The sequence below is a fragment of the Passer montanus genome, unplaced genomic scaffold (assembly GCF_014805655.1).
Source record: "Passer montanus isolate IOZ18808 unplaced genomic scaffold, ASM1480565v1 scaffold37, whole genome shotgun sequence".
NCBI classification, from domain to species: domain Eukaryota; kingdom Metazoa; phylum Chordata; class Aves; order Passeriformes; family Passeridae; genus Passer; species Passer montanus.
The window spans coordinates 6,612,948-6,623,547 of NW_024368485.1; the positions used below are offsets into that span (position 1 = coordinate 6,612,948).

Consider the following 10,600-nt stretch of genomic DNA (forward strand, 5'->3'; position numbering starts at 1 on the left):
ATTGAAATTTTCTGTTTCTTTTAAAACTGAACTATTTTATGGCCCATTCTTGAAATACATACTTTTAATCTCCTTATTGTGCTAATGTTTTCTCATTCTACCTCTTAGCATGAAAAACATCTTTATCCCAATCCTAACACTCCACTACATTTAAATTAGATGCTGAAGTGTGAAAAACACAATCTTGGTGGAAAAGTAGCATCTTTTTTTAAATACAGTGACTAAAATATTCTATAAACTTAGGGAAAAAATAATTTTTATTTGTATTATCTAGATAAACTTAATTACAAAGAACATTATTCCTTAGGAAAGAGAGGAAAAGAATATCTTCAGATGTGACTTTTTTATATATTTGCTTTCTTCTAGTTGATCTAGAATATTAAGGGCACAGCATATTAATTACCATTTACATAAAGACTCCACCTAATCATAAGGATCATAACACTAGAGTAAATAAAACCACAAGAAATACCTAAGAGCAGAGTAAAATTTTGTTACAGACAGGAATTATCAGCACCAGTTTGAACCTGCTTATTAACAGGTTTAATCCATAAATGCTCAGGCAAACTTAGAAGTAAATATCTTTGATAACATCTCTGAACACAGAAGTTTAAAACCAAAACCATTCTCTATTTGCACAGTCAGTCCTGGATTTGCTTTTGTTTCCATTAGCAAGGGCTACCGAGGGCATCAGTAACTTCTCAGTTTCCAGAGCTACTTCCAGGTAAGTTATTCACTAGGATTTGCCCTTTCAAGAGATTTTTAGAAGAATACACAATTTATTTAACTCTTACTTGGCAACTCTGTGCATGCCAGAACACAGATACAGAGAATTATCCTCTGAGAGTTAAATGACAATGGGAGGGGAGATGTATTTCTGGACACAGAGCATGTGTAACTGCAGTGGGCATTTTCATCAATTAACAAAAGCTTTGGGTAAACCTCAGGTGAAATAGATAAAACCTCTGTCCACAAAGTAAGGGATTAAATTAGTCTGCAAATCACTTCTGATATTTAATATTCCGTCTGTTATATTTGCTTTGGCTAAAGACTTTCAGCTTGAGCAATTTCTACTCTTCCTAAATGACAGGTCTAACTATACACTTATTTTATGACTTATTTTTCATTTTTCTGAAAAAGCAAGAATGCCCCCTTTTGACAATTCCATATATTTCCCCTATGAGGCCAGGAGAGGGAGTAGTAGCTTGTATTTTTCCCCAGGAAAATCAACACTCCGGACACCAAGTATTGTATTCAGTTCCCTGCAGACAACGATCTCTTGTCTTTGTTCATTATTTTTTACCAAGATCACAAAGAGATTTTTTTTTGGGGGGGGTGAGGGGGACAGACAAAATTCACTTTTAGAGTAGAACACCTGCCAGAAGGAAGTTTCAGATGAGACCTACACTCTGTGAAAGCTAAATCTCTTACACTTTGATGGATGGAAAGCTCTGCAGGTGTCTGCACAGGTTAATCTGTGCAAGCTCTCTGCTCTCTTGCCCTGCTGAAGGTACAGCACAAATCCAGATCACCTGCAATCCTGTAACTGAGCAGAGGCTGCCCTAAGTGTGATATTAAGGTCAATTAAAAATAGACCCTGCTATTCTTCTGCCTCTAGTTATACAAATTCTAACTAAAAAAACCCACAAAAATACATATTTCTCTAGATTCCCATCGAAAATCTCAAGGCTTTTGTACTGATGGTGACAGAAGGCAAAGATTGTTTGAAAGGACTTTAGCTTCAAGTTCACCTGCAATGAAACCTGAAATATGAATTGAAATTCTTCCAAGACCCTGAAAAATTCACCATCTGATCTTAAACAATTAAAATTCCAGTATTAGGAAGTCAGTCTGAGCTCACTAGACAGACAGTGGCAGATGACGTGGTCTTCCAAAAGATGACTCAGAGGAGGAAGAAAAAAACCCCAAAAAATGAAAAACTTACTTGTGTATTTTCCAGCTCTTCCAGAGGACTGTTATTTCAGCCTGAAAAACAAAAGGGAAAAAGCCCACAAATGAAATCATACAATGTATCAAGCAAGGCATTTCCAAGAGAAACAAATAACAGGTAGAAGGCACCAGGCAGGTCCCAGGTTAGGGTTTCTCCTGGCCAGCAGACCTGGAAGCAGCATGGAATGATGTGGAGGGAAATCTCAGGTCAAATCTGGGAGAAAAAAAATTTTACCTGACCCAATAAGAAGTTTTAAAAAAATAAAAACAAAGTTAACTTACAGCTGTCAAAGAATGAATATAAAAAATCCTGCTGTACTCCTGAAAAATAGAAGTGTCTTTCTCTCATGAAAGAATGGATCTTTCTGCATCAGTAAAAACTAATTTGACTGATTTCAAATTCCAGGTTTCACACGTTGGTGAAGTTTCCTCTGACAGCACTGAGCTGCTGGGTTTAAAGCCCTTACTGGGGTCACTATGGCTTGTTACAGTCCAGCTACCATTTTTTCCATTATTTCCATACTGCAAGGATATTTAGCCACATATCTCCCATTAAAGCTAAATCATCTTAAATAAAAGAATCCTTCTGCATCTAACCACCCCTGCAGCTCCTTGAGAAATTTTAGGAAATTCCATTCATGTTATATTCTCTTTGGTGAAGCAGTGGAGAGAGGAATGCCCATTTTCAAGCAATATTGCTCACAAGCTAAGTTTGGCATTGGATCAGTGCCATTCACCAACAGCAGGGGCTTTACCTATGTAAAAAATGCAGTTTTCTGCTTGAGGTGGCTGCAATTAAACCATCAAGTTTGGTTATGCATGCAGATTTTCTCCAGCCCATCCTTTTTCAGTAACAAGATCTACAAAATCAGCAACATGAAAATAGGAAACTGTTTGTAAAGCATGGTATTGAATATACTGTCTAGGAACAATCACTCTAAAAACCTTGTGCCTTGTCACTCTATTTACTTCAGTGTGATATAACCTAGCACATACTCAATTTTTTAAACTCTGTTTTGCTCCTTGGATTCCTTCACAAACATTCTGAAGCATGTTACCTTCAGGAGGGAGTCCTCCAAAATAAAGATCCCCTTACAACAAAAGCACCATCAAGGAATTGCTCCATCTGTTGCTTTTCCTTCCCATTTGACAACAGCTAAAGGCACAGCAACAAGTTTTCTACCAGAATTGGAAGAATTCTGGTAGTTCAGGTTCAGGATGTACTCCTTCCACCTGAATTTGGATCCATATCAAAGTCTGTTCAAATCTAAGTAGGGTGCTCACTTTCTTAGTGACTGGCACACTTATCTTTAAAGTTACAGATTTAAAGTAGCTTTTCATCTTCCTGTATTACACAGATTTTTTTACTTGTCTCCATAGCAGTAAGTATTGTTTCCACTGCTGTTAAGTGTTACCAAAAGTTTTGTTTTCTTCTTTAAGTGGAAAAGAAGTACAGTTGGGTTTTATTCCAATTTTATAAAACAGGGCAGAGAGAATAATTCTCTGGAAGATTCAGAAAATTATTTTACATTGCTTCAGCCTTTTCCTCTCAACTCCAAGGACATTCACCACTACACTCCTCTGACCACCTTTTTCATTATTAAGCAGCCTCATAAGGATATTACTCTGATTTAGAGAATGTTTTACTGGAAGCAAGTTCCAAAGAGCCTCTTTCCTACCACATTCAATGTGTTAAGCATTCACTATCAGCTCTGGGATTTACTGAGAACTCAGCAAAGTCTGTTCTCATTCTCCATCAAAGATTAGAAAATTTAGGTGTTTCTATAGTTACAAAGAACTAGTTTCTGGAAAGCCCTTTATCAAGAATGAACTCTGCCTCACTGAAATGAGATTCTCCTTACTGTTATTTTAAAAATTCTCAAGATCACCTAGCCAGTATTAAAGGGATTCCACTAGTGGCTATGCAACCAGCTTTTGCTACGCTCGGGTTCTCTCCCAGGAAACTGAAGGCTTTTATCTGTTGCCAGCTAAGAAATATCCACTAGACTGAAAATCCACTGTATACTTTTTGGAAAGCTGCAGGGCTGGAGGTAAAAGCTGAACAGCACTGAGGTTTCTTTTCTAATCTGTTTCAAGTTCTGCACTCTTGGATGCTGTTAATTATAGTACAGTATGAAACTAGCAATATTAAAACCTATTTATTCTCAGTCTTAGTAGTTGAAGGTAATTAATACTTTTATCTTCCTACGTGCTTCATTGATGGGGCACATGAAAGGATAAATGAAATGAATCTACATGTAGTTTAAAGAAAAAAAAAATCAATTTATAAAGTTACAGTCCCAGGAAAGAGGCAGGGCAGTCTATGCGTGTCTCTTGCTTAGTGAAAAACACAGATTTCTACACAAGTGAAAATAACCATCAAGATGCTGAGTAACAGCAGGGTAACAGCTCCAGATGTGTGTCTGTTACCACTTTAGACCCAGCCTTTAGCAGAGACCTTCACCCAGAATTTACATTCTGCCTCCCACTATTACAAGATACCAAGATTTACACAGTGTAGTTACAAATCAAGTATTTGGCAAGTAGCTCCTTCCACAGCCATGACTAACTAGGGGTGGAGAACACGTACCACACAAACACCTGAATGCCTCAACCCTTTATTTATGCCTCAAAAAACTAATTTTACTTCCTGATTTTTGCCTCAGGAATTTGTGGGCATTGAAGGAAATCCTAAAGCAAAACCAGACAAGTCATAGACAGAGTTGCACTCATGAGGATGCCACGTTGAGGATGATTCTCACACAGCAAGATTGCTGGGATTTCATTGCTAGGCACTCTGAGCTTCAGAGCTCAGCCTTTCCCTTATCATGCTCCTCACTCACAGCAGAGTCCACTTCACACACTGTGAAACACACAGAAGGGTCATACACCAAATAAAAACCCCTGCAGAAGCCTTAAGTTTCTACTTAGGACGTTGATTCCAAAAAGTGCAGCTTTAACAGCAGCTCACTGCTTTCTAGAAACATCTCAACTAATTGTATTTATCCAGGCACAGATCATATCCAGTACTTTTATCCACATGCATTACACAACAGCACACAAATATTAAGAACCTGCTGGTCATCTGCTGGGGAAGGAACCAGCAGCTTAACCAAAAGGATAGTCCACATCTGTGCAAGTATCTGGAAAATTCACAAACACATGAAACCAGTTGTTCCCTCCACTTTTCCAAAGTTGTGATGGAACATTTGTTCCCCCTGCCAAGTTTGCAGCAATCAACATGACACACTATTTCTGTGGCTATGTTGATGTGACTAAAATGATTTTATTTATCAAGATGTGTCTCAATTTTAGCTGTGTAATGAATTCTTAGCTTTAGTTTCCTGTAACACCTCTGCAAACAGCCAGCACATTACAAAGATTAAAGTGTGACTCCAAGATCACACTTGTCCCTGTTTTCACTTTGTGGTAAAATAGTCCCAAAGTTTGGAAGATGAGAGCATAAGTAAAAGCAACCTTGCACAAGTTAGCATATTTCTTAAATACCTGGAATAACTAAATACTCCTGTGCAAAATAGCAAACACCTAGAGATTTCTACTTAAAGAGTGAACTCAGCCATCCCAGAAAGGAGTCACTGTACCTGGCTAACATCAATGAAATAAGGGCTCCCCAGGGAAAACAGAGTGCTTCAAAGATGGAAAACTTCTCTGGCAACAAATTCCTAGTAAATTAATTTTCAATAATCTCAGAAAACAATAATCCCGTGTATCTGAAGTCTTTACAGCAATCTTTCCTGTGAACAACTCCCCTTTATTCCACTGCTTCAAACAGCAAGCAAAAAAAGGGGAAACTTTCAGACTAAAGTGAAATTCGTTAATAGAAAAAGGACCAAATACACATTATACAGGAGAAACCTGGCAGATGAAAGTACAATAAAGACAGTGTGGAGGCTTATTTGCACAATTGCCATTTTCTTCTTTTGGTACAGCATAAAGAAAACCAAAACCAGGAGTAATTTACATTTATCCCAAGCAGGAACCCTTTGTATTTTACCAGAGCCAATGCACCCAAGAATGAGCCCTGTAGTCAGGAGCTCTTCACCCACACACTGGAACACCCATCCCAGCACTGTATTCCTGAGGCAGACCTTGGACTGCCTCATTTAAAAGCAGTTGTCACGAACATCACGCACATCTAATCCTGTTCACTTCCTTGTCTCTTGCTTTCTATTCTCTCACTCAATTTTTACCTGTAGCTAAGACAATACATAATACACTGAAAATTTTAAAATTTAAAATTTTTTAATTAGTTAATTTTTTTAATTGAACTTATCAGGAAATACTTGCATATTTGTATGCACTATTACTTTTGTTCTGTTTGCCAGTCATAAAGGCAGAAGTAATTCAATGTGTATATCCGCCTGTACACAGACAGATGGGCAAGAAGTCCTAAAGGATATGCACATAAATACATAATTAAAGTAACTTGGCTTTATAATACTCCTCTTGCTTTTTAATAATTTCTTAGCCCATTACTTGTCACTCTCCTTTGCTTCATCTCCTTTTTCAGTTAACTTTTGTTTATTTAAAGACTTTTAAGAAAGCATCACTTCCATGCTTACCTTGCACATAAATTCCCTGACTAAACAACTGTTCAAAAATAAGCTATTATCAATTGTCTATGGTTTACCTCATCAGCTACAACAAAGAAAGCCTGTGAAAAATGGACCAGACTGGATACAAGTGCCAAAATCACAAAATCCTCTAAAAGAAGCTGAGCCCTACTTATGCCTTCTTCTGTTTCTGCATGAAGTTGAACAGAACACCACCACACAAACAGGTGAGGGGGAAAAGCCCTTCAACAGAGTTTCCCTGCAAGGTAAATGGATATGAGAATTTCTCCCCACTCGCACATGCAATTGAGGTGTTACTGTAATTATCAGTATCCATTCCCCTCTTTAAAGTTTCCCTGCAAGCAGCAATCAGAATTATATACGATCTCTGCATGAAACTAATGAATTCATGACAAAGAAGACTCCTCAACATGATAAGGGATGGTGTATCAGGGGTATTAGCATCAGGCTTTAATGCTCAAAAACAGGCTCACAGCCACGTTCACACTATAATGGAACTGGAACAGTACCAGTGTCACACACCAGCAGCTGTCCAAGGACTTGTGTCCCCATCAGAGGAGCAAAGAAAAATGTAATGCAAAGATTAAACAGGTTTGTTCTCTTCCTAGATCAAGAATATAAAGCAGTACAGTTGTCTGCTCTCCGTGTAAAGCTTTTCATAAAGATATTCATCTGTAGAAACTTCTGTTCAGGTCAGAGAAAATACTTGTTCAACAATAACAAGATACACCTCTTCAGTACCCCTGTAAAACAAATATTACCTGCAAAATTAAGAGAGTTTGCTGAAGAAAAAACTACAAGAGCCATATCCTGTTAAATTCAGGCAATACCTTCCTGGCAACTATTTCTGATCCAGGAGATTTTCTGAACCTATACCACCACACAAGAGTTTTTTCTTCTTCAGGTGCTGCTGCAGAGATCACTGTTTTTGTTATAAAGGGGTACTCTTAAATTACAAGTGCAATTTTCATTCCATTTTCCTCCCCAAATGGAAGCACATTTAAGGAAAACTGAAAGGGCAAGACATTTTATGCACATAGTAGCTTTGGAGGGTACCAGAGCTCAAATAAAATCTTTACAGAACCACAACACCCAGGTTCTCTATGGGACATGCGAACACTTCACCACACAAGGTTTCCCCCAAGAGTGAAACCCCAAGAAACTGAAGAAAGCTACAATTCCCTATGCCAAATGCTATCATCCTTAGACCTTATTAAGCAGATCTTTTGCTCATGCTTAAGCATCACAGGTTCCATCCACACTTCCCCATAAATGGATATCCCAAACACAGTCCCCACAACTGATGCATGCTGGTGGAAAAAAAAAAAAAAAAAGACTGTTTCATGGGCAAATATGAGTGAAGAAGAAAGGGAGATGGTGGATTTTGACTTGGTGGCAACAAATACACAGCTTAGGAAACAGCTTGAAAAGCAAAAAATCCTGAACACTCCCTGCTATCATTTTAGCAGTTCCCAGACATTTAAAGCTGCACCCCACTATCAGATGGCAGAACAGCAGCATCCTTTGGATGACTGGCTCAGGTAATCAAAGCAGAAAACAGCCAGAAATAATACTGCCAAGTGATTAGAAGAGAACTGGTTGTAAATTTGAACACCCTTTTGATTCATTAATCTCCAACAGCTAAAGACAAACCTAAAGCGAAATTACGGTGATTGTAAACCGAGCACTCCTGTCCTGTGGCTATCTTTCGGCCTGCTGAGAGAGAATGAGCTGATCAAAGAGAGACACTTGAGTGAGATTAGTGCTGCTTGAGCGAGCTCACAGTTAGCTGCCATTAACTAACCTGTTTTAGGAGCGGCTAACTCCGGCATTAATCTCTGCTGCAATTGGGAGTGACCCGTCCATCTCCTGGTGACAATCGCACCTGCCCCTAGAGCCCCTGCAGGTCCGGCGAAGCCTCTGCTCCTGATGGACAGGGAAGGGCGCTGCGAATTCCACATCAAGGGCACCAGCATTCAAAACTTCCCTGGGAAAGCAAAGCAGAGGTTCCATTTCGCTGGCTCATCACCAGGGGCACGTGGAAATCCTAACAGGAATCCCATATTCAGGAATCCCAACCTTTAGGAAAAGCCAGCCTGGAAGGACAAGCAGCACTGGGACAGTACAGTCCCAAAGGGATGCCCTCCAAGGCAGGCTTACTCTCTCAGCAGCAGCTAGGACTGCCTTAAAAATGTTTTCTGCATTTACAATTCTCAGCAGCTTGTAAGGTTACAACTCTACAGAATTACAGCACCTCGGTAAATTGATGAAATTGAAAAATATAGGGGAAAAAACCCCAAATCCACAACAAAGTACTCAAATCCTTCAGCCACCACTTTTTAAAATCCATCCAAGATCTGTCTTCAGTAACCACACCTTCTGCTGTTCCAGTGTTATCTCTCCACATAGATCTTCCACGTGATAGATTAGTGAATCCTGGGAACATTTATTACAAAATGCAGCTTTCCAGAACTGAATTTCATATTTTAGCTGATATTCATCAGAGCCTAAATGTATATATACAAATTATTGCTGACAAAGATCTCTCTAGTGAAATATAGCGCATTACACAGATAAGATTCTCTGCACAAATACAAAGTTTGAATAAACTATTTTCTTTTCTGATAAATTTCTGTGATGTGGACAATATTTTAATACCACACAAATATTTTCTCTGCAGCAGTCTCTCTCTCAGGCATATTTCACATGTTGAAGCAGAGAGTCAGGTGCAGTAGCTGGTACATAACTTTCCATGCATAAACCCCAAATTTCTTCAGAGATACCTTAAAAAAAAATCTGTTTAGGCTCATTCATGTTTAATCATTAAAATCTTACAGCATTTAAATGTGATAATCACAAAGCACTTTAAAAACTGTTTTTCTCTCTCCCAAATGAGCTAGTTACCTGTTACTATTTTATTTGATAAAGAGGGAAAACCAAACAAAGTTGCCACTTCCCACTGAAAAGGGACAGGCATTTACAAGCAAAATTCCCTATGGAGTACAGGGTGGCACCTGAATAGACCCAAGTGGTAAACGGGTAAAAAACAACAACAGCCAGATGATAAGGAATATACAGACAACTTCTTTTGTCCAGGAATAAGTAGGCTGTCAAACTCCACAAGTCTCTCATACACGTGGTCTCCCACAAGTGCTTTATAAACCACATCAGACCAACATCATTAATGCCACAGATTAGATTAAAATAACATATAACTCGATTAAAATAACATCTACGCACTCTGACACGTGAAAATGTACAGCCCAGGTGTTTATAAAGCACTTCTCCATAATTCAGTAATAGCCTCTAACAGATTGAAAGCACTCAGACATCACCTCATTTTTACTTTAGAGAAGAATATTGACACCTTGACAATGCAGCAGCAATTTAAAAACTAAAACAAACCCAAACATCCCCCCCACTTCACATCACTCTCAAGCAAATGCTATCTGCATGACATAGGCACCCACCAAGAAAGAACCCCAGCTACAACATTTAATTAGTTTTTAGCCATTTCTACAACCCAGGTGCTCCACAAAAGTCAACACAACCAGCAGAGGAAAGCACTACCTTGAAACAGCCTGTCCTCTAACTCTGTACACTCTGGAACAGGACAGGGTTTAGGCACTGCTACAGGTAAAACTGTAGCAGTTCTGTGGGCAGAAAACACGGATTATATTACATACAAATAACTAATGCTAAACTAAATAAATGGAAGACAACAGGAGACTCTTATTTCCTGTAAAAAAAAAACAAAAACCCAAACCAAAACCACTCACAGAAGAGGTGGTCCAGCCAGCTCATATAACACTGGAAACTAAAATTCATAAACTTCCTGACAATAAAAACCCTATTTAATTGCTTTTCTCAGCACCGTCCCTTTTCCAGAAAAATCATTTTACGTGTGTAGCCAAGTTCCAATCACCCTAAGAGCTCACCCAACTATTCTACTCCAACTTTAACACTTTCTGTTTCTCAAACACCTCCTGCCTTTTCTCTTTATCAGCTGAGCATTGAAGATGGCTAAGCCTGATTAGTCTTCACTTCCATTTAAT

General features: G+C 38.6%; 1 long non-coding RNA gene across 3 annotated transcripts in view; it reads right to left on the bottom strand.

Moving 5' to 3' along the window:
- LOC120506028 overlaps window positions 1–10,600 on the bottom strand; it is a 29,314-nt gene extending 18,714 nt beyond the window's left edge. For 2 of the 3 annotated variants that reach the window (XR_005628410.1, XR_005628411.1), the window contains exons 1-3: window positions 10,325–10,600; window positions 8,350–8,532; window positions 1,946–1,986 (exon numbers count right to left, since the gene is read on the bottom strand). This is a non-coding gene — a long non-coding RNA (uncharacterized LOC120506028). Of the gene's footprint in view, window positions 1–1,945; window positions 1,987–8,349; window positions 8,533–10,115; window positions 10,189–10,324 lie in introns of those variants that run through there. The other variant, XR_005628412.1, reaches the window with a different exon arrangement.